The sequence below is a fragment of the Pelmatolapia mariae genome, linkage group LG2, assembly GCF_036321145.2.
Source record: "Pelmatolapia mariae isolate MD_Pm_ZW linkage group LG2, Pm_UMD_F_2, whole genome shotgun sequence".
Lineage (NCBI taxonomy): Eukaryota > Metazoa > Chordata > Actinopteri > Cichliformes > Cichlidae > Pelmatolapia > Pelmatolapia mariae.
Genome location: NC_086228.1, coordinates 14,630,646 through 14,642,994, shown reverse-complemented (window position 1 = coordinate 14,642,994; position 12,349 = coordinate 14,630,646).

The following is a 12,349-nucleotide window of genomic DNA, read 5'->3' as shown; positions in this document are numbered from 1 at the left end:
CTTAGGAAGTACAGAAGGAATCAAATAAATCTTGTAAAGGGTGCTTGATATATAGGTCTCACACTCATGACCCCCACATTGGACAAAAATGTATTGCTGGGTCTGCTATGCATGTGCAAAGTAATGAAACATTACAGCTTCATTTCTCGTAAATAAAGTGGCAACATGATCAACATCTAGCTGGATACAGTAACCTCGGAAAAAATGATTATGCTTACTTAGATCTTTGTCTTCCATCACACAGTTAAAACTGTGGTCCAGCTCAATAGTGGTCATGCATCAGTGCAACAAATTGACTGGCTTATATCAGCTATTGATTAGCTGTTTGGAAGCAGAGGTAGGAAACCACTGTCTTTGCCATTATTGGCCTGTAGAATTCAAATGATGGGTTTTTGATTGCTAAATATCTTTCTTATAATGTCTTGTGACTAAAAAGGACAAGCAAAGTAATCCTAAACTCACGGCTATACAGGTTCAATCTGAAATGCCACAAGCCAACTCTGGAAACTGACATTGTAGTTTTCACAAACAATTATTTGTAACAATTATTGTTACATTCATAATTGGCAGGATGGATACTAAAATGTAATGTGACCAAAGCACTTTTTTAATTGAGAAAAACTTTGAGCTGACAGTGTTTTTAATAGATGAACAAATCACGTCAATATTCAGAACTAGTTGGGAGAAATTAGACTTTTAAGAATGTTCTCGTGCATTGCATCTCAGGTATTTTTTCAACTTTATCTGCCTTTAAAAAAAGTTTCCAAAACTTCATGTTTTACCTTTTTTGGATGGATTCTTTTATGATATTGCAAATTAGTTTAAAGTTTATATAGATTTGCAAGTCCTTTGTAAAATAAAATAATGGATAGTTTAAGTAAATTCACACAACTCAGTTTAGTCTGATGTTACTATACCCACTTAACGCTTGTTTACATCCTCGCTGCTTAATCTGGAGAATCTAGATATGGGGAAAGGGAGGAAGTACCCCTATGTGACAGTCACACCTAGCAGCCTGCATACTTCAGCTCTCTCATCTCCAGCATGATAGGGGCCAGAGGAAGGCATGTTGAATTGCACATTTGACTTATGACTTGTAATCGTGCAACCGAATGCATGAACGATGGCGGTTAATGGAGTGTGGACAGTATAGTTTCTCACTAAGTGCCATCAGTCATACATTTTAAGCTTCGGTGGTTTCGTGTCAGCTGTCAGAATTGAAATGCATAATTGAAAAATGCTCCACAGTCTGGAGCAACATGAGGATGGACAGTGATTCACGGGGCGCTTCAAACATTTTCAGTCTAATTTGAAAAGGGTTTGTAAAGGTAAACAGTACCTGACAGGAAGGTTGTTGGTGTGAATACCTGCAGCTGATTAAAAAGGATTTCATGGGTGAAGCAACCAACTTTCTTTCTTTCTTTTTTTCCCAAGATTATCAAAAGGCATTCTAGTTCAGTGGCTGAACGGTGAACTGTTAAAAAAAATGGACTAGCTCCCTCATGGTGTTGATTGATGTGATGTGAGTGTTGCCAAAATGTAAGAATGCACAGTCAGCGAAACATCCCTGAATAAATGAAAGCTAAATAAAAGGAAAGCAAATGGGATTTTGTTCATCCATATTCCTCATATCGTATTTTATATATCTTGGCTGCTGCTGTAAAAACATGTAGCTTCAATTACAGAGTTGATCCCACTAGTTGACTGAATAAATAACTTTTGTTATTTCTCAGCACCACGGGCAGTAAAAAATGTATTAAAGAGACAAACAATAACAACAACATAGTATTAGAAGCACAGCTTGACTTTCAGATTCACCTGAAAGTGCTGAGAACCAATTCAAAGAAGTTGGCCAACGCCAATCAAGATAAGGTTTTTTTGTTTTGTTTTTATCAAATAAAACCAATAACTCCAATCAAATTTCCAAAGTTTTTAACTGTAATCTCTGAAAGGACTGTCTGCTTTTTTAATAATGTGGCTGTCTGAATGTGAACCTCAATAATCTTGGGTTATAATTGCCTGTTATTCACAACAAAAAGCCTAAAGATGTCCTTTGAACAGACGAAACCAAAGAGTAGATGTTTGGTGATAAGGAGCGGCACCACATATAGCAAAGAACAAGCACAGCACATCAGCACAAACATGTCAATTCAATTCAGTTATTCAGTTTTATTTATATACCACCAAACCACAACAGCAGTTGCCTCTAGGTGCTTTATATTATACGGTAAAGACCCTACAATAATGCAAAGAAAACAGAGGAAACCCCAACAATTACATGGCCCCCTGTGAGCAAGCAGTGTGGCAACAGTGGGAAGGAAAACCTCCCTTTAAACAGGTAGAAACCGCCAACAGAACCAGGATCAGGAAGGGGCAGCCATCTGCCATGACCTGTTGGGATGAGGGGAGGAAGACAGGACAAAGACATGCTGTGGAAGAGAGCCAGAGATTAATAATAATTAATAACCAAATGCAGAGAGGCGACCTAAGAAGAAACACTCAATCCATCATGGGAATCCCCCAGCAGCTTAGACCTATGTATATACCAACCAGCAAGCACAATGGCAGAGGGGGGATAATTTAGGCTTCTTTTTCTGCCATAGGACCTGAACAGCTTACAGTCACAGTTGACCACAAACTCGTCTTTATACCAAAGCATTATGGAGACAAATGTGAAACAGATGAAACTTGGCTAGAATTGGCTCAGAGAGGAAAGCGTGCTGAGCATGAACAATTACCCACAAAACTCAATGTACTCAACTAAATTTGTAAAGAAAACTAGTCCAGAATTCTTCCATACAATGTGAGAGACTAATAAAGCTGCTAAAAGTGGTTCTCCAAGCTATCGAATCATGCAGTGCACTTAATTTTCCAAACCTTCTTTTTCAAACAATTATTTATTAGGCTATGAGCAACTGAAACCAGATTGAATGATGTATGTTGCTAAAGTAGTTTTCCAAACACCAACAGTGTACAGTGAATAGACATGACCACCAAGTTGAGCATCTAACTACACTAAAAGCTCCCTGGAGTTTCTACTTTTGTCCAAAAAGCAGAGCAGGAAATGACATTGTTCATAAATGATTCGAGTCAGAGATGCCTTACTGCATCTTTAGAAAGGGTTCAGACAGAACTGCACAGTGATAGGAGGACTTATGGCCATTTTGCATTAGTTTTTTATTTAGTTAAAAAATTGTATGAGACTACACTCTCACGTAAGCATCCAAGACTTAATAACCATCTGTACAAAGCATCGTCATGATGGTTCTGTTGAGAAATTTGACAAAACTGGTAAAGACTAAATCTAAAAGTATTTTCCGTATGTTTGAAATGCCTGGTTTTTAAATTTACTTCCATAGACTAAAATGTTTTATTAAATTTAGGATTTAGGAAGTGTTTAGTTAGTTTTTAGTTGACTACAATAATTTGGACCAGTGTAAAGACAGATGGTGTCATTCAAAGAACGCAAAGGTAAAAACAAATAAAAGACACAGTAGTATAATATATGAATTAATAATTTTAAAATATCCAAGACTGTCACTCTAAAAACAACTGTTCATTTGTTCATTTGCCTGGTAGGAATATCGAGTTCCCAAACATGAGTGATACATGATCAGCTTCCGTACCCAAATTCTCATAACAAGATAAGTAAAAGCAACCTTCTCCTCCACAGTTGCATCCATGCTCAGTGTGGCACTAATTAAAACAAAAGATAACTAACTTTTTTGTCAATGTCAGCAATATGAGCACCAAACCAATAGCATCCAATCAGTTTAATTTGCACTGTGCTGTGGTGGTGGGCTCATGCTGATAGTGGCCTCTTGCTTAAATGAAAAGTGAATCTCTGCCCTTGCGTCATACTCTCTCTTCTACCCTTGAACAAAGAGCTGTGCTACATAAAACCTGTACTGCAAGAAATGCTTGATTCAACAACTGGTGCTCTTTTGTTTTCCTTCTTGCAAGATTATTAATGTTTAAACATGACGAATAGAAAGCAAACTGCACTGGAGAACTGTCTTACTGTCAAAGAACGTCCTGCAACAAATCTAACACTAAGTCAATCAGCATCAAATGGTTCAAGCTGGGGGTTTCTGTTTTTTAGAGAACACAAGGTAAATATGTGACACCTTTTCAGCTGCAGAGCTTTTATTTTCACACTGAAAATAAAATACCTAACCTCAGGTATTTTTCCACAATGGACAGGCTCCGTATTTACAGCATACCTGACATTTTTAGCAGCGTTTTCGTTGTTGTACAGTTGCTGCCTAAGCAAGCGGATCCTCTAATGAACCAGCGGGTATCAGCAGATGTGGGTCTATAACTTAATTTCCCCCCTCAGCTATAGCACAGATCCTATGGCGTGTAAGTGGTCTTGATGGATGAGCACTACAGCTCATCATACCCCCACCATCATCATCACCAGCCCCTGCATACAGGACCCTTCAGCTCTGCCTCTGCTGTCCCAGAATGTGTTTTATTACGTTTTGTGTGTTATTCAAAAGCTCAAATAAATTCATGATTCCTGCAAGGCTTCAGAATATACTAATTTCATGTCAAAATTTTTTTTTTTTTCACATAAATAATGTCTTGCTGACTGTTTTGATTTTACTGCATAGTTGCATAAAGGATATATAGTGGCACAATTTCATTAAAAAAGTGATCTTTATGACCTAAAATATCACTCAATGTCAAGAGATCTAGTCCAATGTGATATTATTAATCAAGCAAATAAAGAAAAACAGCTAATATGATAACATGAATTTAAATAATGTTTTTTTAAATAATTAATTAAAAGCTCAAAAATAAGTATTTATTATTATCATTATTCATGTTAAAGGTAGAGAAAAAGAAAAACTCCTTAAGTGTTTCAGGTAAGTGACCACCAGTTAATGACCTAATATGTAAACGCAGCATAACTGACGGCTGAAAGTGAATTTTAATTAGCATTTTTTTGAATTACACATTGAACTTTATGCTTCAGCTCAGTCAGAGCTTCAAAACTGGCTAATTTTGCTCTTGTTCACTTTTATTTTTCTAATTATGTAGGTCTACGATAAACTAAAAGATGTAAACATTTAATTTTTCAGTGTAGTTTCATTTCATTTCTTTTCAAGCAAAACAACACAGAAAGCAGACAAAATACTGAGAAATTCAAGTTCAGTTAGAGGCAGCTCACTGATCAAAACATCTGTATGTCGCTCTTCTGACACCTAACTGCCAACTAACAATGGTGTAGTTCATACAATGTAGGAGCCAAACAGAGAAAAAATATTGGCTTACCAGAAATCCAAATAGATCCAAAGGTTGCACCACGCCCGATGAGTAAGTAGATGTTGAGAAGAAAAAAAAAGTCTTACCAAGAAACATTTGTTGTGAGTGTTTGCAGTGCAGTTACTGTGTGTGGAACAGTCAAAATAAAATGCATCTATGGGTGATGAAGGGGGGGTGATGCTTTTGGATAAAAGTATAAAGTTAATCTGTGTTTTAATCTTTAATCTGTGGTTTAGTTTCATTTTCAGCTGATGTTTTATCAGGTAGGCACCACTACTATTTGGGTACTTTAAGGAAAAGAAAATGTGGTTTAAATTTGGTGTTTACCATATATTGGTTTTAATTATTATTATGCCAACACTCCCATAAGAGGAGTCTTGAAAAGGGTTGTGTTCTAGGGACTTTCAACTGACATATATTTGTTCAAAAGTTACATTGCATTTTATTAAAAAATGACTTATGATTTTTGGAAACATACACAAACAAACAATTGAACTTTTGTGACTATTTATGAATTTTGCCACTAGACAGGTGAGCGTATACACAGCTTACTGTTATGTCCCTAGTCACCAGTGGCAGAGCTGATAGATGTTTAACCAATTCCAAGCCTAAAGATCAATTATTATCGCTGGAAAGAAATATGTATATATATTTTCTCTGAGCATTTACAGGCCCACTGGTTGATTCCTGGGAGTTTTTATTTGTGCCTAAAAATACATGATGAAAGCCGTTTTTCCAAAATGTGCATTTTGTATGCTGCAGAGTTTCCAGATCATGCCCACTTCTAAAGCTTTTCATGTCTGATGCAATGACCTTTGTCTTATTTATATCCAGCAAGTTAAAGATAGTCACAAATAATTCAGCATGATCGCTTAAACTGTGATAGAGAGACGAACAAACACACACATAACAAGCTAAATCTAAAGCTTCATATATATACAGACACAAACACACACACACAGCATCTTCTCAAGATATCCTCTGTCCCTCTCAAGGGCACGGAGCTGTGGTTCGTGCTTAAGGGCCGAAGGGAGCATGTGGCGAGGCGTCCATATGGGGTAACCTGAGTAAATGCAGGCTAAGGCCATCGTGCGTTGGTGCACTCTGTTGACTGTTTCAACAGACATGTTTTCCCAAAGCAAGAAAAAAGTACACTAAGAGGGGTGCCTTAAGTCACGGTTCAGTCCACAGAGATATCTCCCTTTAGGAATCTAATCTCACTCGAGCACTGCATCCTGCTGCAGTGCTAAAACTTGCTCTCGTTGACATTTTAACATCAGATATTAAATTAGCAACAAAATTTTATTTGAAGTGGAGATCAAGTTTGCGAACATGCTCTCGTCAATCCTCAGTTACCACAAGCATCTTCAACATCTCGAAATGTCATTTGGCTGTCTCTTTATCTTTCCCTCCCTTCAATTCACCTGCGGATGCAGTCGCAATCAAAAGTGCTAATTACCCAAGTGGGTTAATCAACATTAGAATAATTACACGGTAACAATACAAGCAAGCAGCAATGAGTGTGGGATGGTAAACCTGTGTAAAACACGTGCTGTTTATTTGATTAACATCAGGATGCAAAGATGGCTCCCCCAACAGCGAAACAGGTGATTGATTGAGACTAAAAAAAATTAAGTAGCGATTAGGAAAGCAGAGGATTATTTAATGTGAATGTACACAATAACTTTAATAACTTTGCTGTGTTTCTGTGCTCCTCTATTCGCTTTCTTTTTTTAGACCAGCATTGCCTGTGGCTGAATGCAGTAACTCGTGGAACTAACCATGAAACTAACAGTCTCTGACAGTCGGGACATGCAAGATGCCCACGTCTGTTTCAGCTTTGCTCCCGACTTCTGAAAAACTTGGATATTTGCTAAATTGATGAGGAGGCCTAGATCTTATGAAATCCTTGGTGTTGAGGTGAACGCAAATCCTAGTGCTCCTGTCCCTGAAGGCCTCCACAAGGTTCCTGTATCCCTGCTCTTCTCCACTCCTGAAACATGCAACAATAGCTGTATCCTCTGAGTATTTTTGGATTCCGGATGCAGCTCAAAATCCTGCCACATGCAACAATACCAACTTACAAAATTAACAAGAAACCGTCTTTACTGTTCTTTGTGACAATGAAGCCAATAGAATTGATTTCCAGTTGACTGAGAGTATTGCCAAGCTACTCACATTATCATCAATATTTAAGTGAGGTGTGAATAAGTGGTATTTAAGGACTGTTTTGGTGACGTTTTGACCTTAAGTGCCTCTTTATGAAGATGAGAGGGAAAAATTTTTGGGGGGGAAACCGGGTCAATATTGAGACACACAAAAGTCAATTAATGCTGTAAAGTGTCTTTTCTCCTCTTTCGCTGTTCTTCCTGAGTGACAGACTGAACTCTCAACACCATCTGCCAAAAAAGTCTCCCTAAACTTGACCCCACCGCCTCAAGGGTTTGACTGACCTCTGTTGCTAGATTCAGCTCGCTGGACCATCTAGAAAATAGAGGTCTGGGCATGAGTCAACTTGATATTGCAAGGATTTGGTGATTTATCACATCTCAGTCTTGAGACTCCCAACCTGCATTCACCAACGTCAAAACAAAAGCAGAAAGAATATAGAAGGTGAAGGGGGAAGACATTAACAGCCCATAAATCTGCCAGAAAGGTCCACAAGTGTTCTGTCTTTGCTGCTATTTAAAATGACGACCATGAGGGCTAGACAGCATGCTCCCAGAATGCATTCCACACAGGCGTCTGAGTAAGGTGCACTTTCACTGACTTGCAGAAGGCGTTGTTGATTATGCAGGATCTGTTTTTCATCTTTTCTCACAGTTTGAGCCTATATCAGTGACGCCCAGAGGCTCCAGACCAGCTTTTAATTATACAAGGGTTTGTTTTATTTTTCTTTATTTGAAACAGAAAATATAATTCATCACATCTTCAATATTGTTTTAGAAAAGGCGCCGATGACAGGATACTCATTAAATGTACAAATATTTGCATTTATTTTCCTGTGAGGGATCTGTGGGGCAGCAGCTTTGTATAAATATTAATACACAGTTCTTTTTATTACTTCTGTTGATGAAAAATGAGGGTTAAGATGCATTTCAGACAAGATATTTTTTTTAATAGCTATCGCCTTTGATGGGGTTTAAATAAAGTTTGAAATGCTTTAAAGTTTCTTGTGACAAAAAGATAAACATTTGCAAAGGCACAGAGGCAATTTTTAAATATTACATTTATCTCCACAGATGCGTGAAATTGGGCGATATGGTGATGTTGCCTGTTGACATTCACATTATATATCTTTTCTCACTGCACACTAACCACAAAACCTTGAGAAACTAAAAAAATCATTGCAAAATTCAAATTTTTTGCATGAAAACAGCCGACACAGCACCAAGAATTCCCAAATCAGGTTCAAGGACAGAGGATAAAGTTTAATAGGGAGTGCAATCAAAAGCAGATGATCTGTGAACCAACTGGAGACCAAGTGGAAACTGACTTGCAGTTATTTAGTTCTTATTTTGAAATACTTGTGTGATTGCAGTAACAATATAGTGGCTCAGATTTGGACAAAACTACTTGCCCAGCCTTCCTCGTGCTCATCCCAACAAGGTCAACCACAGTCTCTCTGATTTTATAAGTTATTATATTTCTGACTCCCTTTCTTCTTCCCTCTCCCATCTTACTTCACCTCTTGTTCCTCCTTTTCCTCCACGTCCTCCTCTAGCTCTCACTCCCCTTACGCTCTGTCCAATATTGGCCTTCAGTCTTGTCTGAGCAAAATGTTTACCTGTATCCTATTTTTAGTACTCAAGCTTTGGTAGTATATTTACATGAGTCAAAATGGGAAGGAAATTAGCCAGACTGTGCTATGTCATTGAAATGCAAAATTAGGTGTAAAGCAGATCATTTGCATGTAGTTTAGCACATGTGCAGAGTATTAAGAGTATTGAGTCCAAATTTAGTGCTCTGTGATTTGTCATTTAGAATGAAATCATTATAGAAATTGTAATCCAGTTAGCATAATCTTTCCTTTAAGAGCCTTTTACACTTGCTGGTTTCATCTGTTGGAACAGGTATGCAGGATTTGAGTTTGCAGTTAACAGACCTTTTAAGTTAAACCTGAGCTGAATTAACACTTGAACCAAAGTAACCTTACAAAAATAAACGTTAAACATATCCAGTTTCCTTATTTTCAAACTTTAAAATCATCAGAATCCTTCTTATTTTGGGATACATTTCATTAGTGTCAGAGAGTGAGTGCAGAAATGTTGCATGGGTATCTATCTAGCTGGAACACTGGGATGTGCAATACGCTCCGCTGAACAATAGATAACATGCTGCAGCTATTGATCCCTGCTGGTATTTTAAGTTTTGGGTGAGGGGCGCTCTATCAGGTTTCCATGCACAACTGCTCAGTCTGCACTCTAGCAACTTGTCTTTAGAGCCCCTTATGTTCCTGAGGCGAGGCAGGGTTGGTGACTCCTGGGATATATGATTAACTTTAGAGATCCCAAAGCTGAATCAAAAATAATCATGTCCTGTGGTGTCTGGAGACATCAAAGCGACTTGCAAATGAATTGCTTTCATTGGAAATTTGTATATTTCAAACTCTATCTGCCAAATCCTATTATTTCTTGCCTCATACATCACTTAAAATATATTTTTCTTCAAAAGATTTCTGTAACTGATTCTCAACTTTTGACACCGCTCAGTCTATTAACCAAACCTGCACTATGTCCCATGCTGACATCCAATTTCAGACACAGTCACATTGAAGACAATAGGAATAATAGAAGCAATGGCTAATTTGAACCCAGCTTATCAACTACCATTATCACAGTGAGAGCCTGAGACCCTGGCAGCACGGCTGATTACAGATACTGTGGTGTTATTTGAGAAATTGCTCATTTGGCAAATGCTTATGTTGTCTGTTACCTAAATTCTCATTTTCATCTATGTGTTTCAAGGGATTTGTTTTTAATTTAAAGAGACAAAAGAAAACAAAAAAAGACATATAGTGGGACACATAATCATTGACACGACTATTCAACAGTACAGTTGAGCCTCACATCCAACCTTGATAGACACATTGCTCAAAACAAAAACACACGACTCACAAGGGAAATAAGCAACAGCGAGCCTAATGATGGAAACAACTTAATGTGGCAGCAACATTGCCCAGACTCCTCCCCAACAGCGAGGTTTGCAGTTGTGTGCATGCGTAATGTCCATTTGGGACGGGCAAGCTAATTTACCAGGCCCAAGAACAACACCGCACGGCCCAAATGATCGCCAAGCCGCCGAAATCGCCCCCTATCACAATCAAGCTCTGGTCCAGTCGCAAAGCAAGCAAGGATTCATTTTAAACTAAAGCTCGGGCTTTGAAAAATGACCTTTGCTTGATCCAGTGCTTCAGTATGACAGAAAATATGTGGATGGCAAAGTGTTTGAAGATTAATGGGACTCCTTAAAGCTACAGTTTTGCAGAATTTCTTTCTTTTCTCTTTGGCTGACTTTCATTCTCATTCATGTACACAACCACATCTTCGAACTTCATTGTCGACTGGGAGCAGAACACTTTAAACCACAAGAGAATAATGATAAACAAACTGTGACTCCTGCAAAATGAGCACTAAGGTGGTGTAATCGATCACGTGAATGATGAATCCCCAGACTGGAGTTTTGCCTGGCAGTGGTGGTGTGTCTCCAAAAGTCTTCCCCAGGGAAACATCTTCCCCACCTCTTGCCATTGGCCTTCTTGGTAACGCTATATCCGCATCAGAGAGGCTGGCCCCATTGATTTAGCACTTAGCTTCATTGTCCCATATGAACAGTTATCATTTTTGGCTGGGGGCCAGAGGCCAGGCGTCAAAGTTACCAATCAATGATCCGAACTTTGGAAATGGAGTGACACCAGAGGATAATGATAAGATAGACTTTAGGAAGAACTGCGGATTGCAGGAAATATGGTATCAAAAGAAGCTGGGTAGCTAGGAAGCATAAAACAAAATAATATGTATCACCGATGCTGAGTTTATTTGTATTTTGAACATTGCAGAAGGTTTTTAGTAAAACTGTTGCATCTAGCAGCAATGTAAACTAATGCTTCCAGCAAATAAGGACCCTCTCCCAGCTGACACTGCCCAACAGGTGAGTACCTAAACAGATCACCAGCAGATTGCATACACCCCTAATGGAAATTTCAGAATCACCAATTAATCCAACATGTGTGTCTTAGATTGTGGGAGAACCCAGACAGAACCCACAAAAGCAATGAGGCACCTCTGCCCAATCTGTCCTTACTTTGCTATGATAATCACTGATACTAACTTTACACAACATCGATTGTTATTTTCCAACTTGTTCTATGTTAACTCTCATTTCTTAAAGCACCTAGTTGACTGCTGGAGGAGTAGTTATGTTTTTTGTTTTTTGCTTAATAAGAATTATTTAACCAAACCATAATGACAAAAACCTATTTTAATTTAGAATACACTATATTTCTTGCCGTGGAATTAAAATTTGAAATGACCATTTGACTTTTAACTTTGTTTCATCCATCAAGATAGTTTTGGTTGCACTCTTAATTTCTGGACAGTCTGTTTAAGCACTCCCTTGGGACTGCAAGACAGCATGACAGAGCAGATGGGAAGCTTTGCTTAGAGATCATCTACATGAGAGTTGAGATCCCACCCCACCCTTTCACAGGGGTCACAGCTTCTCTGCGTGTTTTCATGTCTGAAGTAACTGGGTCAGCAGTATGAGCTCTGAGATGTCAAAAAACTGAGACAGTTCTCTACTGAAAAGGGGCACCAGAGATATTCATTACAACCAACAACAAAACGTCTTCTTAGCTACTAATTAATTGAATACACTTGGCTCATTGGTTGTAAAGAATGCTTTCATTCTGTTCAGTGGAATTACAGTTCAACTGAGTGTCCAGCAATCATTTGATTGTTCCTCAACAGTAAATAACAGATATGTGTGTCTGCGTTGTTGCTAATAGCTTTGCACTCCTAAAAAGGAGTCCTTGGACATAATTTAGGTAACTGGCTAACATGCCACTTGGGTGCCTCAC